The 24352-nt window shown below is 38.9% G+C and overlaps 1 protein-coding gene and 1 long non-coding RNA gene across 2 annotated transcripts in view; one reads left to right on the top strand and one right to left on the bottom strand.

Moving 5' to 3' along the window:
* Positions 1-6920, top strand: part of LOC118547624 (uncharacterized) — a 28359-nt gene extending 21439 nt beyond the window's left edge. The window contains exons 2-3 of the long non-coding RNA XR_004923181.2: positions 6042-6219; positions 6450-6920. This is a non-coding gene — a long non-coding RNA (uncharacterized LOC118547624). The remainder of the gene's footprint in view (positions 1-6041; positions 6220-6449) is intronic.
* Positions 1-24352, bottom strand: part of LOC118547621 (small ribosomal subunit protein eS4, X isoform-like) — a 404116-nt gene that overhangs the window by 103626 nt on the left and 276138 nt on the right. The window lies entirely within an intron of this gene.

Raw genomic sequence — 24352 nt, forward strand, 5'->3', positions numbered from 1 at the left:
TCAAGAAAAGAATGTAACATCTCAGGATTAGCCTTTAATTCTTTCTGCTCGAGGAGAATTAGTATTAAAATTTAGACAGGTTAAAAGCAACAGAAATTCAGAACTCTAAATTGGTGATTTCTTTTTAGAGAATAATGGATAACTATTTCTTGGTGAAAATTCCCTCCAGTTTTAAGTGTTTATATGGGTATATGTTTACACTGAGAGATGATGTAAAATACATTTCTTACACTGAGTTATGGCAAAAAAAAAATGTTCAAGAGCTACTAAGAGAAATTCTTGCACATGGACACTGAGAGACTTATAAAAGAATGTATATAACAGCTCAATTGTAATAAAGGAAAGCAATTTGAATGTTCATCAAAGTATCATGGTATAGCAGAGAATATGTCGTGTGTTTTGCAAACCACTTTATTTTCATACTGGGCATACTGCCATCTGGGTGGGACTACATATTTGAGTTCTGTCTAAAATGTGGGAAAATTTGTGTACATAAGTTTTAGTAGTGGTCATAAATGCCTCATGCAGTGACCTTCTCCCCCAACCCCACTCCTTGTTCTTCTCCATCTTGGTCTCTATTTCTTTCTCTCCCTCTATCACATGCATACATAACATTCATGGTGGAGACTACCTTTGAGTGACCATAATAGAATAAATTACAATGCAAGGGCATCCCCACAGGGAATTTTGGTTTAATTTTTTGCTTCTAAAATAGGTAGTGGATTCACGGACTTTTTTTTTTTTTTTCCTCTTCCTTCTTTATACCTTAAATATATTTTATATTTAAAAATTTTTATGTCTACTTAGTATTTCATATTTTTAGAGACAAGTAACTGAAAATCAGTCCAATTATTGCAAAATAGGAAAAAAGAGTTTCCAGTCAGCAATTTCTCCAAAAGAATTTGGCAAGAGGGAAGATCACCAGGCAGACTTTCCGCAGAACCATACTATGCAGCCAATAGAAATTGCAACAGAGTCATTCCGGAGAAACAAAAGAATATTAATCAAAGGCCCATTGAAATAATTAATTTAACTTATAGTTCACCTAAAATTGAGGAATCCACAATCATCTGCTTAACTGAGATATGGTTCTTAAAAGGAGGAATATAAGTTTGCTGAATCTGAAAGTTCCTATAAAACACATCTGGATGTACATGGCTGGAGAATATTTTTCCTTAGAAGTTTTTAAAGGGGCACCTGGACAGCTCATTCGGTTAAGTGTCTGACTCTTAATCCCAGTTCAGGTCTTGATCTCAGGGTCATGAGTTCAGGCCCTGCATTGGGCTCCACAGAGCCTACTTAAAAAAAAAAAAAAGTTTTTAAAATAGCAGATGGAATAATAACACATTAGAACTGAATGAGCCCTTAGAGACTCTAAATGAAGATTTTCAATCTTGCCTACATATGAGAATCATCTAGGCAGTTTTTTTTGTTCATTTGTTTTTGTTTTTTTAATTCCAATGCTTAGGTTGCACTAGAGACAAATTAAATCAGAATATCTGAAGGTGGGACCTAAGCATTAGTGTTTCTAAAGATCACTGCTGATTTCACTGTTTAGCCAACATTAGTTCCATCATTTCACAGTTGAAGGGTCTGAGGTTGTAAGAGATGGACTGCATTCTATAAGGTTCACTCAGCTGGTTAATTGTTCTCTGTCTTGTTCCTGGTCTTCTGTCTCTCCCCTACCCTTTTTTAATGTTGTTATTTCCCTGTATTTTAAACATTTATTGACACCTCTTCAAGTTCCCTTGGTCTCACCTGTTTCTTACTCTGGCCACCTGGACCTTCACACCAGAGCAACGTGATAGCGCCTCACCTCAGTTCTGCACAACACATCACTTACTTTCTGCCCAGGAGCTTTTTAAATGACATTGTAATAGTGAACCCCATTGGAATCCTCTTGACATTCACAAATGCACAACTTGAAAATGCTGAAAAATTATCAATCCATGGGTGATCCTATGACTAAGGGGGAATGTAAGCTGGTAGATTTGCTTTCCCTTTTATTTCCCTATATGGATAATCTTGAGATTCATTTCATATGCCTCTTTAGGCAGACCTGGAAGCTCAAACAACTAGTCACCCATAGCTCTGGTCAACTTCATAATGCATCTTTGTTCTGCTCTACTTTCTTTCCCGTTTACCTGGCCCTCTCTTCACCTCCTTGGATGTCACTCCCCCCAATGAAGTATGACAACTTCAGTTTTTGGTTCAGGCTCTACTTTCTGGAGAATCCAAGTAGAGACATCACATTTCTTCCATTAGATATAATCATAATTTCATAGTCAATGCTCAATTTTCATGTTCTGGAGGCTTTGATGTTTTAATGATGCTTCATTAAACATTAAAATATCAGCATCACTAACACCATCAACTTATGGTCCTTAATGTATACGCTCTTCTTCAAAAATCTCAATAGAATGAGTGAGATATACTTGGGGTCTTCAGACCCTGTCATACTGATTTTCTGGAGAAGGTGAAGACAGTAGAGAAATGCCAATAAAAAGTAAAACATACTGAAAAAAAAATAGGAGAGCAATAGAGAAAAAGTGATTAGAAGATGAAAGTTGGGACGCCTGTGTGGCTCCATCAGTTAAGCGTCTGATTCTTGGTTTGGCTCAGGTCATGATCTGTGGGCTGTGGGATTGCCCCACATTGGGCTCTGCACTCAGTGGGGACTCTGCTTAAAGATTCTCTCCTTCTGCCCCTCCCCACACTCGCATGCACATTCTTTCTCTCTCTCTCTCTCTCTCTCAAATAAACAAATAAATCTGGAAAAAAAAAAAAAAAAAGAAGATGAAAAGCACCTGAAGAAGAGAACAAGACCATGAAGGACTTGGAATAAGAAAAAGATTGGTGGACAATGAGCGCTTGCTATTCAAACTACTCTTAGAGCAACATTTCATTTTCCCATATCAGTTCAATTATCATCAGTATATCAAAGCATCTTCTTTATCCCTCTCTCTATTAACTATATTCACATACAAGATATTTACTCACTCATTCTATACTCATCCAGCATCAATCGCATACCAATAATGTTCTAAAAACGCAGATAATAAAATTACTACATTCATGAGATTGGGGGTAATTATTGAATTTCTACCAAAATCCCAAAACAACAAGGGCTAGGACCTTACACTAAATATATATGACTAACAGGGTGCCTGGGTGGCTCAGTTGGTTGGGCAACTGCCTTCGGCTCAGGTCATGATCCTGGAGTCCCTGGATCCAGTCCCGCATCGGGCTTCCTGCTCGGCAGGGAGTCTGCTTCTCCCTCTGACCCTCCCCCCTCTCATGTGTTCTCTCTCTCATTCTCTCTCTCTCTCAAAATAAATAAAATCTTTAAATAAATAAATAAATAAATAAATAAATAAATAAATAAATAAGACTAACAGGTAGATAAAAGGTGGATTATCTGTTCTTCCAAAGACTATCATATGCATATCTGGGCACTGTATCCTTACTTGTTCCAATTCCTGGATATATCCACACCTATACCTGGCTTACTGGTCCTCATGAACACATCATCTTTCTGGTTAACATCTGTCTGGAACTTACCTCTATTTTCTCAGTCTTCTGTCCCCAAACCCCTGCCTCTGAAATTCAAGGACTTATTCCTCTCCTGGTAATTCATGGCCCATATTTTTCATTTATCCAACAAATACTCTTTACTATATGAAATAGATCTGGTAATAAAGCAGATGATATGACCACACATTTCATCCATTCATTGAGTCTTTTTTCTAGTGGGGGTGTCAAAGAGAGATGAAAAAAGGAATAAGTAAGCTTAATATGGATTACAATAAATAGGACAAAATAAATAGTAAATGCAGGAGCTGATTTTATAAAGATGAACTAGGGAAAGCTTATCTGGGAAAGAAAATGAGACCAAAACCTCTCAGAGGAATCTGGGAAAGAAGCTGAGATCTAAGCAATGACACTGAGTCAACCAGGCAAATGTCTAAGATAAAACATGGCAGAGATAAACAAGTGCAAAGGTCCTGAGATGGAAAAAGTTTTGATAAATTTCAGGAACAGAAATGGAGCCAGTGTAGCTAAAGTCTGGTGAGAAATCAGGGGAAGGACATAAGAGTAGGTTGGAGAGATTATAAATTCCAAATCCTTTAGGGTTTTGTAAACCATGCTATGGAGTTTAGATTTTATTATAAGAACAATAAGAAGCCTTTGGAAATTTTTCAGCTGAGAAGCAAGATGGCCTGGTCTATTTTTGAATAGATCACTCAAGTTGCTCTATGGAGAAATATCTGAAGGAGAACAGAGAGAAAATAATCAAACAAGTTAGAAGACTGATATAATCCAGGGAAGAATTGAAAATGGTATTCAAGAACAGTGTTTAAGATAAAACCATGACTCTCATACAAACAAAATGAACACGTGTCAAAGATGGTATTTAATTCATTAATTAATGAAGAAACCAGTAAGATGTTACAACTAATGCAAAAGAGAAGTCAAAGAATGTATTACAATCTATACATGTACTACATGTATTACCAATCTGCAATGCTGAAATTAATTTCAAAGGCAAAAGATGCAAAACTGACCAATATCCACAGGACAACAATTGCATTTGTCTAAGAATCATATGCATTACTATCAGTTTTCTACAATTTAAAAGAGTTGTAAAATAGCTCAAAAACTATAAGAAGCACAGATGACCAGGAAAAAATGTACTAAACATCTGGTAATCTTTTTTGCTCATTTCCAAGTCTTTCACAATTGTTCCTGACAGGAGCTTGGACAAGGACAGTGATAGTGGATAGAGAAAGCTGTGCTGAATTATAGATGTGTTTCGAAGTCTTCATGGATTGAACTTGCTGATGGATTAGAAAGGCATGTGTGTATGAGCATGTGAGGTGGGCAGGTAAGAGAAAGAGAGGAATCAAGGTTGACTCCTAGATTTGTTGGCTAAACCTTGTTCCTATGGCTCAGTCTCACTGGATACCAGACACCAGCTAAACTCCTTCACTGGACTGGGACATAGAGAAGATATCTTCATAAGCAAGTTCCAAATTAAAGGCTTAGTTAACTTTAAAAGGGAAAGAGGTCGGGGTGCTTACGTTAAGTGCCTGCCTTTGGCTCAGGTCATGATCCCAGGGTCCTGGGATCGAGCCCCGTGTTGCGCTCCCTGCTCAGCAGAGAGCCTGCTTCTCCCTCTCCCTCTATCCCTCCCCCTGCTTCTGTGCTCGCTAACTCGCTCGCTCTATCAGATAAATAAATAAAATCTTAAAAAAATTTAAAAATAAAAGGGAAAGAGGGAGGGGGCCCCTCTCTGAAGCACCAATGTTGTGAACATTTTCTAATCATCCCATATGGAGTTCCAGCTAAGGACATTAAATACAACATAGTAGGATTTGGGGACCTCTCAATCTACCTCAGTCATTAGTGAATCAGATGTGCAAGTTTTGATGTCAAGGGGTTCTGGGTATTTTAAAAATCCCTATTTGAATATGTTACTGAAGGTTGGGGCTGGAGTATGGATTGGGGGGGGGGTTATCTACAAAAGAACAATAGGCCAAACGGAGGCACAGTAGCTTATGTGATGTAATGGGAAGGGTGGACAAAAGCACCACCATATGAGGCACTTAGAGTAGGAAAGTCAGGAGGGTAAAGCTAAAAATATTAGAGACAGCAGAGACAAGTTTGGTCCACTTTAAAAATCACTAAGAATCAGGGGCACCTGGGTGGCTCAGTCGTTAAGCGTCTGCCTTCGGCTCAGGTCATGATCCCAGGGTCCTGGGATCGAGCCCCGTGTTGGGCTCCCTGCTCAGCGGGGAGCCTGCTTCTCCCTCTCCCTCTCCCTCTGCCACTCCCCCTGCTTGTGTTCCCTCTCTCGTTGTGTCTCTCTCTGTCAAAATAAATAAATAAAATTTTTAAAAAATAAATAAATAAATAAATAAATAAAAATCACTAAGAATCAGTACTGGCTTATTATAGCCCTCTTTAATAAGGGGAAATAAGGATCATGCCCACTTTTAAAATATAAAAAATTTGTTAATAATATGTTCTATGATTTGCAGAGCCAAAGAAAACAACTACAAAGCAATGTCTCCAAATGTTACTAGCAATGGCCTCTTGTGTGAAACTACTGGTAACATGATTTTTAAATTATATTCTGTACTTTTCACAATCTCTCTAAGGAGCATAATTATAAGAAAAAAGAAACAACAGAAATATGATCATGGATAACATGGCAAAGTAAGTCAATAATATGTCTACTCAGTTGACTTTTGTATCTCTTCCCTAAACTGTGCAGTACAAGATTGAACACATAAGCCAAATCCAAATAAGGCCTATCCTTGAAATAATGGTTAGTCCCCAAACAGTCATACCAGATTAAAGCTAATTATATATTGTCTGTTAGCATCATGAATATAAAGAGATGAAAGAAAAATAATACTGCTTCCCTTTTTTTCTCTCCTTCATAGGTTTCAATGAAAAGAATTTTGCCTGGAGACATGTTCCAAACATTTATGAAGACACAATATAATGTATGATCCCAAAGGAATTCATATCCTCTTCCTATATAGCAAAACTCATTTTTTATTAGTTTCAGGGGTAGAATTTAGTGATTCATAACACCCAGTGCTCATTACATCAAGTGCCCTCCTTAATGCCCCTCACCCAATGATCCCTTCCCCCTACCCACCTCCCCTCCAGCAACCCTGTTTGTTCCCTATAGTTAAGAGTCTCTTATAGTTTGGGGCGCCTGGGTGGCTCAGTTGGTTAAGCGGCTGCCTTCGGCTCAGGTCATGATCCTGGAGTCCCTGGATCGAGTCCCGCATCGGGCTCCCTGCTCGGCGAGGAGCCTGCTTCTCCCTCTAACCCTCCCTCCTCTCATGTACTCTCTCTCTCTCTCATTCTCGCTCTCTCAAATAAATAAATAAATCTTTAAAAAAAAAAAAAAAAGAGTCTCTTATAGTTTGCTTCCCTCTCAATTTTCATCTTATTTTATTTTTCCTTCCCTCCCCTATGTTCATCTGTTTTATTTCTTAAATTCCATATATGAGTGAAATCATACGGTACTTTGTCTTTGACTGACTTATTTCATTTAGCATAATACCTTCTAGTTCCATCCACATCATTGCAAATGGCATGATTTCATTCTTTTTGATGGCTGAGTAATAGTCCTTTGTGTATATCTATAACTATATCTATATATCTATATCCACACCACTCTTCTTTATCAATTCATCTGGGCTCTTTCCATATTGGGGTTATTGTAGACATTGCTGCTATAAACATTGGGGTGCATGTGTCCCTTTGAATCACTATGTTTGTGTCCTTTGGGGTAAATACCTAGTAGTGCAATTGCTGGGCCATAGGGTAGGTAAGTATATTTAACTTTTTGAGAAACCTCCATACTGTATAGTGAAACTCATTTTAAACCTCCTAGGTGTCTGTCCTAAGCAATTTAGTATAAGTTTGAATTCCAGTAAGAGCTCCTTTCTGGGACTCTAACTGAGGAAGATATGATTGTGACACCATCTCCACCCTGTTGGCTCTACCAACTTTCTGGCCTTAGTTCACCAGCGTAAAAGGCAGTTTGCCTCCTGGACTGGGTCTTCAGATCCCCAGGCTTCATATGACCTGACTTTTATACATTCCTGCAGGGACAATCAATGGGCAACATCCTGATTTTCTACCACACCCCCTGGACCCAGGCACTTCCCAGCCATGACAGAGAAGCTACAATTTTGCTAGCTCATCTTTGTGTTACAACTTCGGCACAGTCCCACCTTTTCCATGCCCTCCCAACATCCATCCACTTATTCTTATTGACAAGCTGTGCACTTGTACCTGTTTCTCTAATGGAATTACTGAGTTGTAAGAGACACATCCAAAGCTCTTCAAAATTCTTCATATTTGAATAAAGGTTTATCTTCATGTTTTGGAGGCCTCCAAAATGTTGAACCGATCTGCTAGTAATTTTAAAGAAAAGAAACGTGCTTGTTACAAAAAGTCTCTGAGTTCTTAAAAAAGGCATCAAATTTGTTTCTGTCACGTTGTCAAGACTCAAGTAGACCTGGACACAATGCAGCTTGATCACCTCGTGCTAAAGACGAGGAAGCCATGACAGGCACGGTGAGAACTGAAGGCATGTGCTTTTATTTATTTTCTTCTCTCTTGCATCAGGGACACCCACAGACAGAGAAGATCACAGCAGATCTGAGAAGAATCTCATGAAGTCCATTGTTCTGAATATTCCAATATTCCAATACTACTTGTCAAGGATGCCTGGAAAGAGGCACTGAAGGGAATAGCAATGAATATGAAAACCTTAGAGAAGAGAAAACAACTTCCTTACTAAGATCGAAATCATCCTAAGTTTGATATAACTACCACTAGGCGGGGAAAGGCATTTAATCTACGCAAGAATGATTCCAGACAAACTAAGTGATGTTAATGCTTTGAGAGAGCAGGTGGTGGTTATTTTTCTCACCTTTGATGTCAACTTTCTGGAGCAGTGTGTGTTTTGGTGGTGGGGGGGGGAACCCACAGTGCTATCTGCTCAGACTTCACAGGGCAGTCCAGGCGGCGTCATATGACTGCTGTGTCACTGAGGTCAGTTGGGACTATTCTTGTTTCTGCATACATGGCCAGGCATCTGCTTCCTAGGCTGCTTAGATTGATGACTCCCTGCCCCCACCGAGATCCTGAACGCTGATTGAGGTGGTGGCCCACTAATTGTCCAGCTCTGCTTCTCCGCAGCCAAAGAGCTGTTTGAAACACATATGGGCCTTCGTCAGTATTCCCAACCCTGCAAAGCTTAATAAAAGCAGCCTGCATAGCTGTCCTCTTCTGAAATCTTTGAACTATTTTTTCCCAAATGTTCTTAATTAATTTTGTAGTCTAGACTGTGAAATCTCAGTACTCTCCAATCTGCTGCATCTCTTCTCAAGATGCCTAGGCGCATTTACAGAAAACATCAGTCATCGGTTGATTAGATTTGTGATAAGGTAACAAGTTCCCGCAGTTAACTGCATTCTCTGTTTCTTACTTTCTATGTACTCCCCATCCCTGGGCATTTCTTCCCTGTTTATCTCCTTGTTCTCTCTTATCTACTCTCTCCACACTTCCTCCTAATTGCGGTCACTAACTAACTTCTTATTCTCTGCATTCTGAAATAATAAACACTCTGTAAATTCTGAAATTCTGTAGCAAAGATATCAATATGATAATTATAACTTGCCCTTTTCCAAGGTGGTTTTGTGAGTGGGTATGTGTGTGTGGTTTATGTGTACCTGAGAGAGAAGCCCAGCTGTCATGAATGATCCTCTGTCCTGAACTGAGTTCTCCATTACCCCTTCTGCCTGGAGAGGGCCTGAACCTATACACATAGGCAAGACCCAGATCTATCTAATGGATTACAGGTTTCAGATGTGACTTTTTGAAGATATGCAGCCATAGAGGGCCTATCCTTGTTAAGCTAAGATGCACAAAAGATTTGTTTGCACTCTCCCATCTTGCTGTCTCCTGACATTTATTTCTCTCCATCCAGGTACCCTGCTGCTCTCTGCTGTTCTCCAGCAAGTCCAAATCTCCCCTCTTGGTCAGTGTGCCCAGCACCACACTAAGCAACATTTGGTACTTTCCAATGAGCCTTCTCCCAAAATCAAACACCCACACATTTAGGCTACAGAAGAAAAATGTCCCATTCATCTGGTCCACATGGGAGTGTGACAAAATAATAACATCCACTTGGGCAATTGTATGTTTGCTAATTTCGTAATTGTTCCAAATGGATGATGGTTTCAAAACGTCTCTAGAAAAATATTTCAAAAAATACTTTCTAGAAATCCCTTAATTTTGGAGGCAGCTACCTCTTCTGACTGCACGAGGCGTTCTCTAACATCAAAAAATGCAGAACAGTGAAATGAGGTGGTGCGTACTCTTTAAAAAGCAGATGGAGTAGTGGTCGGTCAAATGCTGCAGTGGCCAGAGGTGATGCACGGCAGCTGTCAGAGCTCTGAGACACCCATTAAAGCTTGGCATCGATTACTTTTAATATTGATCAGACTGTTTCTACCAGGGCTATTTACTCACAGAAAACATTAATCTAGGGACCACCTTTTTTTTAAGTTGATTCATTTTTTTTTTCTAGAAATAAATCTAAGTCACCCTGTATTTGAATGTTAAGAATAGAGACCGTAAAATATATTCACTAAATTAACTAAAAAATTGTAAAAGCAATTTAGTCTCTTGATCATAACAGAGTGAGACAAACAGGCAAGAAGCCAAGAGGCAAAGATGCAAGAAAGAAAAGATAGAGAGTCAGAGAAAAGGAAAAAACAAAAAACAAAACAAAACAAAAAAAAAAAACAGGCCCAAAAGACAGAAACAAAGAGATATACACCAAGGAGACAATGCCAACAGGTTCAAAACATGTACCCAATAAGGAGGGAGAAAGACAAGAAAAGCTATATATAGCACACTCACTCTTTCTCTCTCTCTCTCTCTCTCTATATATATATACATATATATACACACACCTGATAACACTGTGTATGGAGGACAGATTGAAACAAAAGACACGCATGAAGAGACACAATAGTGGCTTTGTATTGCTTCCACTTGGCTAGGTTGAACTACATTTCCCTGGCTTCCCTTCCCTGTATCTTTCCATTGATGGTGAGCTGCAGAGCCACTCTGATTTGGAGGGTGGAAGTAAAGCAGCAACATCGGTGTGGGTCATACAAATTGTCACTCATCCTCTGGTTCACCTCGTTGGTGTAAGTCAGGGGCAGGGTCTACAACAGCTCCACCTTCTCCTGAATTCTCCTCTTGCTTTTCCAACGTGTGTGTGTGTGCGTGTGTGTGTGTGTGTGTGTGTGTGTTGCTCCAGGATGAAGGGAAGGGCCTGGCTTCTGCAGGAAACCTTTGCCATCAAAGTAAAAGGAAGTAAGAACTGATGCTTATGGGTGCCAGCTTGTTCTGCTCTCCTCCACTTCACACCATCTTCCCTTTTCCATGTAAACTTCAATCTTTAGCATCAGACACAAGGACAGTGGCCTCACAATGCCTGTTAATCAGCTTCTGCTATTTTGTATGGTCAAACCTCTATAAGAAAGCCTTTAATATAAATACATGAATGAATGAATGAATGAATGAATATAGCTCCTAGCAGTTCTGCTTTTCTGATTGTATCCTGAGGTACACAGGCTTAGTATAAACAACCAAAAATCAAGTTTCTAAAAGTTGATAGAATGATACTCCTACTGTTGAACCTTTAAGAACTGAACCTGCTAGTATACACCTCCCTATGTCTAAGAGAATTCAGTTCAGAACCGGATTCCTATGCATGTAAGTTCCCCCACCCCTGATTTGACAATGTAATTATTTTATCAATCAGAATTGGGATTAACTAGAAAAAATATCCTCAGCTAATTAGAATCCTCCTAAGACTTGCTTAGATAACATCACTACTAACTTTACTTCTGATTAAACAGAAAAGTATATGACAGGAGTATTTTAAAAATGCATGTTCTGACAGTTAATATTGAAATGGTGTATCTCATCATTTCTAATTTGTAGTCCTTAAGGTTTACTGAGTCACCCAAGTCATCTTTCTTGTTTGAGTCATTCTTATGTAAATGGATGTCATTTGAAATTTACAGAATTTAATTATAATTTATACAGTGCCAGGTAACACTGACCATAAATGTTTCTTCTTTATGATATGGTCAACAATAATAAAGCTCCTATGGTCAGATATGGTAGTCAAGAGTCTTTACACAATTTATCTTGCATTGGCAAATTACATTATAGTTTCTGAAAATAACACCTGCCTACTTGGAATTGTCCTCAGCTTTACTGGGAGATAAACTAGCCACATTTGAAAAGCTCAGTAGCACATGTGGCCAGTGGCTAGTATATTGGACAGTGCAGTTCTAGTGAGTTTGTTGGAGTGAAGGGAGTGGTAATGCTTCTATGCAGTCCCCTAAGCAACTGAGGTGAAACCCACCCCACCTCATTAGAGAACAGCCAAGAAAGGAGCCCATTGGGAGCCAAATTGGGTTTGTGAGGCCTTGCCCAGGCCCATTGTAAAGTTGCCTGCACAGGCCTGCTTTGGGATGTCTCTGACTGCAGACCTCTAGGAGGTGGTCAGGGGCTGACCAAGCCAACCTGAGATCCCTTCCTGACACAAGCAGGCCCAACTGACACCTGCAGAGAATCATATATATGGCTTGCACTGAGCATGTTTAATACCTCTGAGCAGGAGTTGTTGGAGAGCAGGAAGGAGTAAAACTGCAGAAATCAGGCTCCAAGGACACATGAAGGTCCAGAAAGGCTCATCCTGCCCAAATCCAGTATGTTATACAGCAAATGTGCCCAGAGTGCTGGAGAATTGTGTGAGGAACAAGGTGGAAGTACAGGAAAGTGAGGGTCCTTCTTAGGATCTCATTCCTCTGGGAATCCAGATCTCAGGTTGACTCCAACAGCAACAGCATTGGCAGTCCCTTCTCATCAGTGAGTGTCCCTCGCCACTACAATGCACAAAGCTTATACAACGACTACAACTACAATAGGACACATTTACTAGATGCTCAGCATGTGTCAGCCACAGTTCCAAGTACTTCTACAGACATTTTATTTTACAAGGTAAGTATTTTAATGCTCATTTAAAAGATAAGGCAACTGGGACTCCAGAGTAACTTGTTCAAAGTCACATGGCTAGAGTAGAGAATTGAAGTAGGAGCTCTGTACATATGATCCCAAAAGATTACATTAGAGATTAAAAGCAATATAGAAGTTGCAGTGGCCTAAGAGTAAAAGGAGATTCTATTTAGGTGGAGAAGTTGAAAGAGACCCTTTTTCTTCCAATACATTGTAGCTGTTGTAGAGCTTCATAGTAATAGAGTTGAAGCTGAAAACTTGGTTACCTAGCTGGAGACTACATGTCCCAGCCCCCCTGTAGGCAGATGTGGCCAAGTTCTCAATAGGGATATGTGAACAGAAGTGGTATGTGTCACTTCCTGGCTAGAGCCTTAAGTCCATAGAGATGCTTCTGCCTTCTCTTCTCTCTTCCACTGGCTGAAACCTGAGCATGCCAGTTATTTAGTTTTAACCATAGGTATGACGACAGTGCCCTATTTGAGGGCAGAGTATATCTCAGAAAGTACTTGATTGTCACAGTGACCATGAGGATTACAGTTGTTCTTCCTTCCAAGACCACTCACTTCAAAACCATTACATGAGAGAGAAATAAGCATCTATATTCTTAAATCTTCTATTTTGGGGTCTTTTTTATAGTAGCTTATTTCAGCCCTTTATTACACAGAAAAAGCTGACGTTGTCAACTTAGGGGTATGCATGCAAGCATTGCAGTTGATGGAGAGCCCACCCTCTCATCCCTATCCCCATGTTTCAGCAACACAACCAAACCAATACACTGAATATCTACCAATGAAAGGAGACCTAGAGGACTTTCAGTGCCCAGAATATGTGACAGTCTTTTCTTTTCTTATGTCAGCAGGTGTGACTTCAGAGCCCAATTATGTCTGTCATAGGTAATTTAATAAATACTATCAGAGATGAACTATGTATAAAATCAATTTGTATTCCATACTTATAAACAAATATAGTGAAATATACCACGCTATATGGTAAGCACACATAAAGACAATTATGCTAGGGTGCCTAGCCTAATGTTAAGAGGTGTTTTGCTTCTTAGTCCATAGATTTCCATAAGTGTAAAGTATTATAGACACTATCGACATGTGGAGAGATTAAATGTAAAACCATCCGAACAGCTTTGGAAAAAAGTAAATTCTGCACTCCAAGTAATTGAATAGGGCCATAGAGTACTCAACTAGTGCTAATATAGTGCCAGGTAACAAACAACTCTAAAGTTCTCACTTGACACTTCCACTAACACTCCACTGGTCAAAGCAAATTCCTATGGCCAAACCCCACATCAACAGGCAAGGAAATTTATTCACATAGCAGGAAACACTGCCAAGTTACATGGCAAAAGACATGGATATATAATGATACAACACTGGAAGTAAAAAGTTGGAACCAACAATAATCCAATTTCTCACTAGGTGAGTATAAATGTAGGTTTATCTAATCATAAGACTCCGTGTACTTTCCCTTGAGTCACATTGCCCTGAAATGTTATTTTATGTTTTCATGAATGTGTCCTCACTTAATCTTAACAATATTCTTATGAAGTAGTATCACTAATTCCATTTTAGAAATGAGATGCTCATTAAGGTTGAATAAGTCAGCCAATGACAGAAGTTAAGCCATGGCAGAACTGAAGTTCAAATCAGTTCTCTTCGAAAAAGTGCTCTTTAAAATGTGAAGGAATTAAACCATTTCATAACACTTTTCAGTGTGTCCCCAAAGACATTCATTTCATGAACTACTCAGAAAGCCTTTCTGCAGCAGTTACTGTGTAAGGGACACCACACAAAGCATGAACACCACAGCAAGGCCTTAGTGTAAAAAAAATCAACGAATACATAACCTTTCATTTGAGCTCTATGTCCATGTCAAGTAAATAACATCCTCAGTCAATTAAAATCATTCATGTCTTGCTTGATGAACAATAATCTGTTTGACAGCATTATAATAACTCCCAGTTAAACAAAACCTACTTCCTTTCAGTAAATGGTGTCTGTTTGGCTTCAAGTGCATGGCCCACTTCAAGACATATTCTTTCCCAAGAATCAATTATTCATTTATTTCTGCTCATACAGATGCACACATATAATGTCAGAAAGGTATCCTTGTTACAAATATTTACTAGTTAGCTTGTCCTTTAAGATAACTTTTCTCCCTTTTTGTGAGTTTGAATTCTAGATTTGATTCGGCATACTCTATTTGGTCATAATTTTGATTAAAAATCACCAGTTACAATTTTTGTTCTGTTGTACATAAACCAAATCTTAGCTGAATTCATGCAATTAATGCAATGAAAGCTGGGTGAATAGAACCAAATATTTTCTGAAAAGAGCTATCATAATTTTGATTAATGGAAAACAAGAGTAGTCTTTGGTGTTTGTGAAAATTTTGGACAAATGAGATGTTCTGGATAAGACAGATAAAGAGACTAATATGATGCTTGTTTTGAATTAAGTAAAAAATGTTAGAAATCAATAAAAGTATCCTTTTGATAAGCATAAAACTGATCTGAACCATTTTTTAATCATTTCCAAATGGAATACAAGAAGTTCCCACGTGTGTGTTTATTAATGTAGGTTACTTCAAACCTCATTTTATGTGTTCTACCAACAAAATGGTGCCACCAGTTGATGTAACACATTTTATTTCTCCCAAACTAGTTTTCCCTTATTTTTTATAATTTTATTTTAAAGAAATTTCTACAGTATGTTTTCCTCTCATTAAAAACATATTGGGGCACCTGGGTGGCTCAGTCGGTTAGGTGTCTGACTCTTGATTTCAGCTCAGGTCATGATCTCTGGGTTGTGAGATCAAGCCCCATGTTAGGCTCCGTGCTGGGCATGGAGCCTGCTTAAGATTCTCTTTCCCTCTGCCCCTCCCCACCCAACTCTCTCTCTCTGTCTGTCCCTCTCAAAACAAAACAAAACAAAAAAACCCCAATGTATAGAGAGAGTACTCTGAAGCAGGTGTCTTCCATTTATCAGAATCACACACAGATCTACTCAATGATCCCCACTTTTAATAAAGTACCAGGCTTATGAGTTTCTATTAATACCACAATTTTAAAAGAGAAATAAGCAACTATTGAAAGTCAATTGCTTTATACATAACTCAATTTTTAAGCTCCTAAGAGGTTAAAAGAAAAAGTACAAATAAAAAACTAACTTCAAATCAGACATTTCATATTCAATTTTCTTTTGCCTGCCTGGTATATTTCACATCTATCAAAGTAATTTATATAAAACCCTTCAGAAAAGTTTGCTTTTAAATGGTGATTACTAATTTTAATTGCAGAATTTTAATTACTTTTTGTTTATTTATTATAATTTTAAATTTGCTTTTTGTTAATTTATTTTTTATAATTTATTTAGTTATTATTTGATTAATTTACTTACAAATTACTTAGTTACTGCTATCCTTAACTGACAACAAATAAAAGCATATATTTTCTTTTTTTTTCTTTTTTTTATTATTATGTTATGTTAATCACCATACATTACATCATTAGTTTTTGATGTAGTGTTCCATGATTCATTGTTTGCGTATAACACCCAGTGCTCCATGCAGAACGTGCCCTCCTTAATACCCATCACCGGGCTAACCCATCCCCCCACTCCCCTCCCCTCTAGAACCCCCAGTGTGTTTTTCAGAGTCCATAGTTTCTCATGGTTTGTCTCCCCCTCAGATTCCCCCCCTTCATTCCTCCCCTCCTGCTATCATCTTCTTTTTTTTTTTAACATATAATGTATTATTTGTTTCAGAGGTACAGATCTGTGATTCAACAGTTTTGCACAATTCACAGCATTCACCATAGCACATACCCTCCCCAATGTCTATCACCCAGCCACCCCATCCCTCCCACCCCCCACCACTCCAGCAACCCTCAGTTTGTTTCCTGAGATTAAGAATTCCTCATATCAGTGAGGTCATATGATACATGTCTTTCTCTGATTGACTTATTTCGCTCAGCATAATACCCTCCAGTTCCATCCACGTCGTTGCAAATGGCAAGATTTCATTCTTTTTGATGGCTGCATAATATTCCATTGTATATATATACCACATCTTCTTTATCCATTCATCTGTCGATGGACATCTTGGCTCTTTCCACAGTTTGGCTATTGTGGACATTGCTGCTATAAACATCAGGGTGCACGTACCCCTTCAGATCCCTACATTTGTATCTTTGGGGTAAATACCCAGTAGTGCAATTGCTGGGTCCTAGGGTAGCTCTATTTTCATCTTTTTGAGGAACTTCCATACTGTTTTCCAGAGTGGCTGCACCAGCTTGCATTCCAACCAACAGTGTAGGAGGGTTCCCCTTTCTCCGCATCCTCGCCAACATCTGTCGTTTCCTGACTTGTTAATTTTAGCCATTCTGACTGGTTGAGGTGGTATCTCATTGAGGTTTTGATTTGGATTTCCCTGATGCCGAGCAATGTTGAGCACTTTTTCATGTGTCTGTTGGCCATTTGGATGTCTTCTTTGGAAAAATGTCTGTTCATGTCTTCTGCCCATTTCTTGATTGGATCATTTGTTCTTCGGGTGTTGAGTTTAAGAAGTTCTTTATAGATTTTGGATACTAGCCCTTTATCTGATATGTCATTTGCAAATATCTTCTCCCATTCTGATTGGTTGTCTTTTGGTTTTGTTGACTGTTTCTTTTGCTGTGCAAAAGCTTTTTATCTTGATGAAGTCCCAATAGTTCATTTTTGCCCTTGCTTCCTTGCCTTTGGCGATGTTTCTAGGAAGAAGTTGCTACGGCTGAGGTCGAAGAGGTTGCTGCCTGTGTTCTCCTTTAGGATTTTGATGGACTCCTGTCTCACATTGAGGTCTTTCAACCATTTGGAGTCTATTTTTGTGTGTGGTGTAAGGAAATGGTCCAGTTTCATTCTTCTGCATGTGGCTGTCCAATTTTCCCACCACAATTTGATGAAGAGACTGTCTTTTTTCCATTGGACATTCTTTCCTGCTTTGTCGAAGATTAGTTGACCATGAAGTTGAGGGTCCATTTCTGGGCTCTGGATTCTGTTCCATTGATCTATGTGTCTGTTTTTGTGCCAGTACCATCCTGTCTTGATGATGACAGCTTTGTATTAGAGCTGGAAGTCCGGAATTGTGATGCCACCAGCTTTGCTTTTCTTTTTCAACATTCCTCTGGCTATTCGGGGTCTTTTCTGGTTCCATACAAATTTTAGGATTATTTGTTCCATTTCTTTGAAAAAAGTTGATGGTATTTTGATAGGGATTGCATTGAATGTGTAGATTGCTCTAGGTAGCATTGACATCTTCACAATATTTGTTCTTCCAATCCATGAGCATGGAACATTTTTCCATTTCTTTGTGTCTTCCTCAATTTCTTTCATGAGTATTTTACAGTTTTCTGAGGATAGATTCTTTGTCTCTTTGGTTAGATTTATTCCTAGGTATCTTACAGTTTTGGGTGCGATTGTAAATGGCATCGACTCCTTAATTTCTCTTTCTTCTGTCTTGTTGTTGGTGTATAGGAATGCCACTGATTTCTGCATTGATTTTATATCCTGCCACTTTACTGAATTCCTGTATGACTTCTAGCAGTTTTGGGGTGGAGTCTTTTGGGTTTTCCACATAAAGTATCATATGATCTGCAAACAGTGAGAGTTTGACTACTTCTTTGCTGATTTGGATGCCTTTGATTTCTTTTTGTTGTCTGATTGCTGTGGCTAGGACTTCTAATACTATGTTGAATAGCAGTGGTGATAGTGGACATCCCTGCCGCGTTCCTGACCTTAGGGGGAAAGCTCTCAGTTTTTCCCCATTGAGAATGATATTCACTGTAGGTTTTTCATAGATGGCTTTTATGATATTGAGGTACGTACCCTCTATCCCTATACTCTGATGAGTTTTGATCAAGAAAGGATGCTGTACTTTGTCAAATGCTTTTTCTGCATCTATTGAGAGGATCATATGGTTCTTGTTCTTTCTTTTATTAATGTATTGTATCATATTGATTGATTTGCAGATGTTGAACCAACCTTGCAGCCCAGGGATAAATCCCACTTGGTCGTGGTGAATAATCCTTTTAATGTACTGTTGTATCTTATTGGCTAGTATTTTGGTGAGAATTTTTGCAACCATGTTCATCAAGGATATTGGTCTGTAATTCTTTTTGATGGGGTCTTTGTCTGGTTTTGGGATCAAGGTAATGGTGGCCTCATAAAACGAGTTTGGAAGTTTTCCTTCCATTTCTATTTTTTGGAACAGTTTCAGAATAGGTATTAATTCTTCTTGAAATGTTTGGTAGAAATCCCCTGGGAAGCCATCTGGCCCTGGGCTTTTGTTTGTTGGGAGATTGTTGATTACTGCTTCAATTTCCTTAGTGGTTATAGGTCTGTTCAGGTTTTCTATTTCTTCCTGGTTCAGTTTTGGTAGTTGATAGACCCTTTAAGTAGGATACATCTCTATGAATGCATCCATTTCTTCCAGATTATCTAATTTGCTGGCATAGAGTTGCTCATAATATGTTCTTATAATTGTTTGTATTTCTTTGGTGTTGGTTGTGATCTCTCCTCTTTCATTCATGATTTTATTTATTTGGGTCATTTCTCTTTTCTTTTTGATGAGTCTGCCAGGGGTTTATCAATCTTGTTAATTCTTTCAAAGAACCAGCTCCTAGTTTCGTTGATCTGTTCTACTGTTCTTTTGGTTTCTATTTCATTGATTTCTGCTCTGATCTTTGTTATTTCTCTTCTCCTGCTGGGGTTAGGCTATATTTGCTCTTCTTTCTCCAGGTCCTTTAGGTGTAGGGTTAGGTTGTGTATTTGAGACCTTTCTTGTTTCTTGAGAAAGGCTTGTATTGCTATATACTTTCCTCTTAGGACTGCCTTTGCTGCATCCCAAAGATTTTGAACAGTTGTGTTTTCATTTTCATTGGTTTCCATGAATTTTTTAAATTCCTCTTTAATTTCCTGGTTGACCCATTCATTCTTTAGTAGGATGCTCTTTAGCCTCCATGTATTTGAGTTCTTTCCGACTTTTCTCTTGTGATTGAGTTCTAGTTTCAAAGCATTGTGGTCTGAAAATAGGCAGAGAATGAACCCAATCTTTTGGTAGCAGTTGAGACCTGATTTGTGACCTAGGATGTGATCTATTCTGGAGAATGTTCCATGGGCACTAGAGAAGAATGTGTATTCTGTTGCTTTGGGACAATATGTTCTGAATAGATCTGTGAAGTCCATTTGATTCAATGTGTCATTTAAGTCTTTATTTCCTTGTTGATCTTTTGCTTAGATGATCTGTCCATTTCAGTGAGGGGGGTGTTAAAGTCCCCCACTATTACTGTATTGTTGTCAGTGTGTTTATTTGCTTTTGTTATTAATTGGCTTATATAAGTGGCTGCTCCCATGTTAGGGGCATAGATATTTACAATTGTTAGATCTTCTTGTTGGATAGACCCTTTAAGTAGGATATAGTGTCCTTCCTCATCTCTTATTACAGTCTTTGGTTTAAAATCTAATTTGTCTGATATAAGGATTGCCACCCCAGCTTTCTTTTGGTGTCCATTAGCATGGTAAATGGTTTTCCACCCCCTCACTTTCAATCTGGGGCTGTCTTTGGGTCTAAAATGAGTCTCTTGCAGACAGCATATTAATGGGTCTTGTTTTTTTTATCCAATCTGATACCCTGTGTCTTTTGATTGGGGCACTTAGCCCATTTACATTCAGGGTAACTATTGAAAGATATGAATTTAGTGCCATTGTATAGCCTGTGAGGTGACTGTTACTGTATATTGTCTGTGTTCCTTTCTGGTCTATGTTGCTTTTAGGCTCTCTCTTTGCTTAGAGGACCCCTTTCAATATTTCTTGTAGGGCTGGTTTCGTGTTTGCAAATTCCTTTAGTTTTTGTTTGTCCTGGAAGCTTTTTATCTCTCCTTCAATTTTCAATGACAGCCTAGCTGGATATAGTATTCTTGGCTGCATATTTTTCTCATTTAGTGCCCTGAATATATCCTGCCAGTCCTTTCTGGCCTGCCAGGTCTCTGTGGATAGGTCTGTTGCCAATCTAATGTTTCTACCATTGTAGGTTATAGATCTCTTCTCCTGAACTGCTTTCAGGGTTTTCTCTTTGTCTCTGAGACTCATAAGTTTTACTATTAGATGTCGGGATGTTGACCTATTTTTATTGATTTTGAGAGGGGTTCTCTGTGCCTCCTGGATTTTGATGCCTGTTTCCTTCCCCAAATTAGGGAAGTTCTCTGCTATAATTTGCTCCAATATACCTTCTGCCCCTCTCTCTCTTTCTTCTTCTTCTGGGATCCCAATTATTCCAATGTTGTTTCATCTTATGGTATCACTTATCTCTCGAATTCTGCCCTCGTGATCCAGTAGTTGTTTATCTCTCTTTTTCTCAGCTTCTTTATTTTCCATCATTTGGTCTTCTATATCACTGATTTTCTCCTCTGCCTCATTACCGAAGCAGTTAGAGCCTCCATTTTTTATTGCACCTCATTAATAGCCTGTTTGATTTCAACTTGGTTAGATTTTAGTTCTTTTATTTCTCCAGAAAGGGGTTCTCTAATAACTTCCATGCCTTTTTCAAGCCCAGCTAGTATCTTTAAAATCATCATTCTTAACTCTAGTTCCAACATCTTACTAATGTCCATATTGATTAGGTCCCTGGCAGTCAGTACTGCCTCTTGTTCTTTTTGTTGAGGTGATTTTTCTGTCTTGTCATTTTGTCCACAGGGGAATAGATGAATGAGAGAACAAAATGCTAACAGGGTAACAACGTCCCCAGAAAATATACACTAAACAAATCAGAAAAGACCTGAAACTGGGGGAAAAGAAAGGGAAAGAAAGAAAAAGGAAAAAAGGAAAAGGAAAAGAAAAAAATAAAAACAAACAAACAAAAACAAAACAAAACAAAACAAAAAAACAGAATATGATCAAATACGATCAGGCTGGTGCATAAATCAGTGCTACACACTAGATTTTGGGTGTATTTTGGTCTGTTAGAAGAAAGTGCCTCCCAAAATTTTAAAGAAAGAAAAACTTATATATGTACAAAAATAAGGGTTAATACGATGAAGGGATGGAATATGACTGTAAAGATGAAAATTATAAAAGATTTTATAAAAGGAATTGATAAGATAAGAAGTTGGTTGAAAAAAGAAAGAAGAGGATTTAAAAGAAAAAAAAAGGGAGAGAATGTGATTGGCCAGGAGACTAGAACAAAGCCATACAGTAGAGATTTAGGGTATATTTTGATCTGTTAGAAGAAACTGTATCCCAAAATTTTAGAGAGAACACCTTATATATATATATATACCAAAAATAAGGGTAACTACTATGAAGGATAGAATATGACTCTAAAAATGAAAAATAAAAAAGATTTTTTTAAAAAGGGATTGGTAAGATGGTGGTTGAAAAAGGGAAAAAGAAAAACTCAAAAAAAAAATAAAAGACAGTTAAAAAAAATTAACTTTGAAAAACTAAAGAATCATGGGGAAAAAACCATGAATTCTATGTGCAGTATTCCCCTAGCGCTGGAGTTCTGCCGTTCTCATTGATTGGTAAACTTGGTCTTGGCTGCCTGTTCTTGCTGATCTTCTGGGGGAGGGGCCTGTTGCCGTGGTTCCCAAATGTCTTTGCCGAATTGCCCCGCCCTTCCCGGGTCAGGGCTAAGTAATCTGCTCGGGTTGCTCTCGGGAGCTTTTGTTCCCTGAAAGCTTTTGGTGCAGCTTTGGAGGACGAGAGTGAAATGGCGGCCTCCCAATCTCCGCCCTGGAGGAGCCGAGAACTTGGGGCCCCACTCCTCAGTGCGCCCCCAGAGAAAAGCAGTCAGTCACTCCCGTCTCCCCGGTCTCCGGCCACACTCCATGCTCACCCGGCCTGTAACCGAGCATTTTTATCTCTGGCACCCGACCCCATGTGGAGTCTCCAAACCCAGCAGATCCCTGCAGTGCGCTCCCACTCTGCTCCTCCCGGGGCAGGAAGGGGAGTCTCCCCAGATCTGCCGCTTGTTGGGTCCCTGCTGGAGGAGCAGTGGCCTGACTGTGCCGTGGATCATGGTTTATGGCCACCCCGAGCTGGGAACCCACTCCTCGGCTCCGTCTCTGCAGCCGGCTTCCCCACTAGGATACCTGGGAGCTCTGCCACACTCAGGCACCCCCGGTCTTTCTGTGACCCTGAGGGTCCTGAGACCACACTGTCCCACGAGGGTTCCACCCCCCACTTAGCCACTGGAGCAATGTCCCTCAGTGGAGCTGACTTCTAAAAGTTCCGATGTTGTGCTCTGCGGCTCTATCACTTGCCTGAAGCGGCCTACGGAGGCCCCCTCCCCCCACCATCTATCCTCCCGAATATCGCCTCGGATTCACTTCTCCGCACGTCCTACCTTTCAGAAAGTGGTTGCTTTTCTGTTCAGAGAGTTGCTGCTATTCTTTTCTTCGATCTCCTGTTGAGTTCGTAGGTGTTCAGAATGGTTTGATCCCTATCCTGGGGGATCCTGGGACCAGACGAAATCCAGGTCTCCTACTCCTCCGCCATCTTGCCTCCACTAAAGCATATATTTTCGTAGCAGTAATCACTTCATTAAAAATCCAGGTAGCTTGCTTTGCCTTAAATATCATCTACTTGTTTAGTTTTTATATAGTTTAGCTAAAATTTGCCAAGTGAAAGCCAATTATTTGTGAGTTAGTCAGCCTTCCAAAAATAACAAGCATATTCTTCACTTTACCAATGAAAAGCTATTTGGACATGATCCCTTCCAACAAAAGCTAATCACAATTCTTGTTCTTGTCAGCATCATTGGCACCTCACAGCTGTTAAATAAATTCTAAGGAAGATCTAGTAGAAGATTTCTGCCAGAGCAGGAGAGAAAAGCACTGGCTTGTGGGATGAGTCCCTCGAGCAGAGAGGAATGGAGGCTTTCATAAAGGCACTTTCCATTTCATTCTTTACACTGAGTTCTGTTGATAGGGAAATGGACTCAGCTTTTGGTTTCAAAACCACCATGGACATGTTTATCTTAGGCAACGTGGTGCCATTGCTAAAAAGGAGTATGTTAATTTAAAAAATAACTTAGAATCTATGACGTTATCTGGCATATATAACACTGCAGAGCCTCACTAGATAGTTATTGTCAGTTGCAGGAACAATAAAGGGGAGTATTTCAATTTTAGCAAATCAGTATAGCCACACTCTCACTTCAAAAAACAGCATAATATACAAGTGAGTTTATGTTAATTAGTAACAACACATATTGCTCAAAGGCAGAGAAGTAAAAATATAAATACATATATATTATTTCTAAGGACTAGTAAAATAGAATAGATAACTTCCACTAGGGGCAATAGAAAATTTTTAAATTTTCAAAAGCAGATGAGTTTTGGAAACTAAAATGATTTTGGTTTTATTCCATACACTATTATTTTAGTGCCAATGTTTAGTAAATACTGTATTATGATACTTATGGAAAGAACTATGAAAAAATGTAAGGAATCAGAGTCATGGCATTGACCAATTCATGTTTTGCTAATCTTCATTGATGCATTTGAAAATTAAAATTTTGATTAAGGCAAAAACACTAAGCCTAAAAATCATTTAATCTAAAAATTATTAAAAGGATCCAGATAAAGTATGACTATAGGTTAAATATAGATATGAAGAGAACTCCCCACAGCTCACATGTCTCTTAAAATCCAATTTCATTCTGAATG

The sequence above is a fragment of the Halichoerus grypus genome, chromosome 2, assembly GCF_964656455.1.
Source record: "Halichoerus grypus chromosome 2, mHalGry1.hap1.1, whole genome shotgun sequence".
Taxonomy (NCBI): domain Eukaryota; kingdom Metazoa; phylum Chordata; class Mammalia; order Carnivora; family Phocidae; genus Halichoerus; species Halichoerus grypus.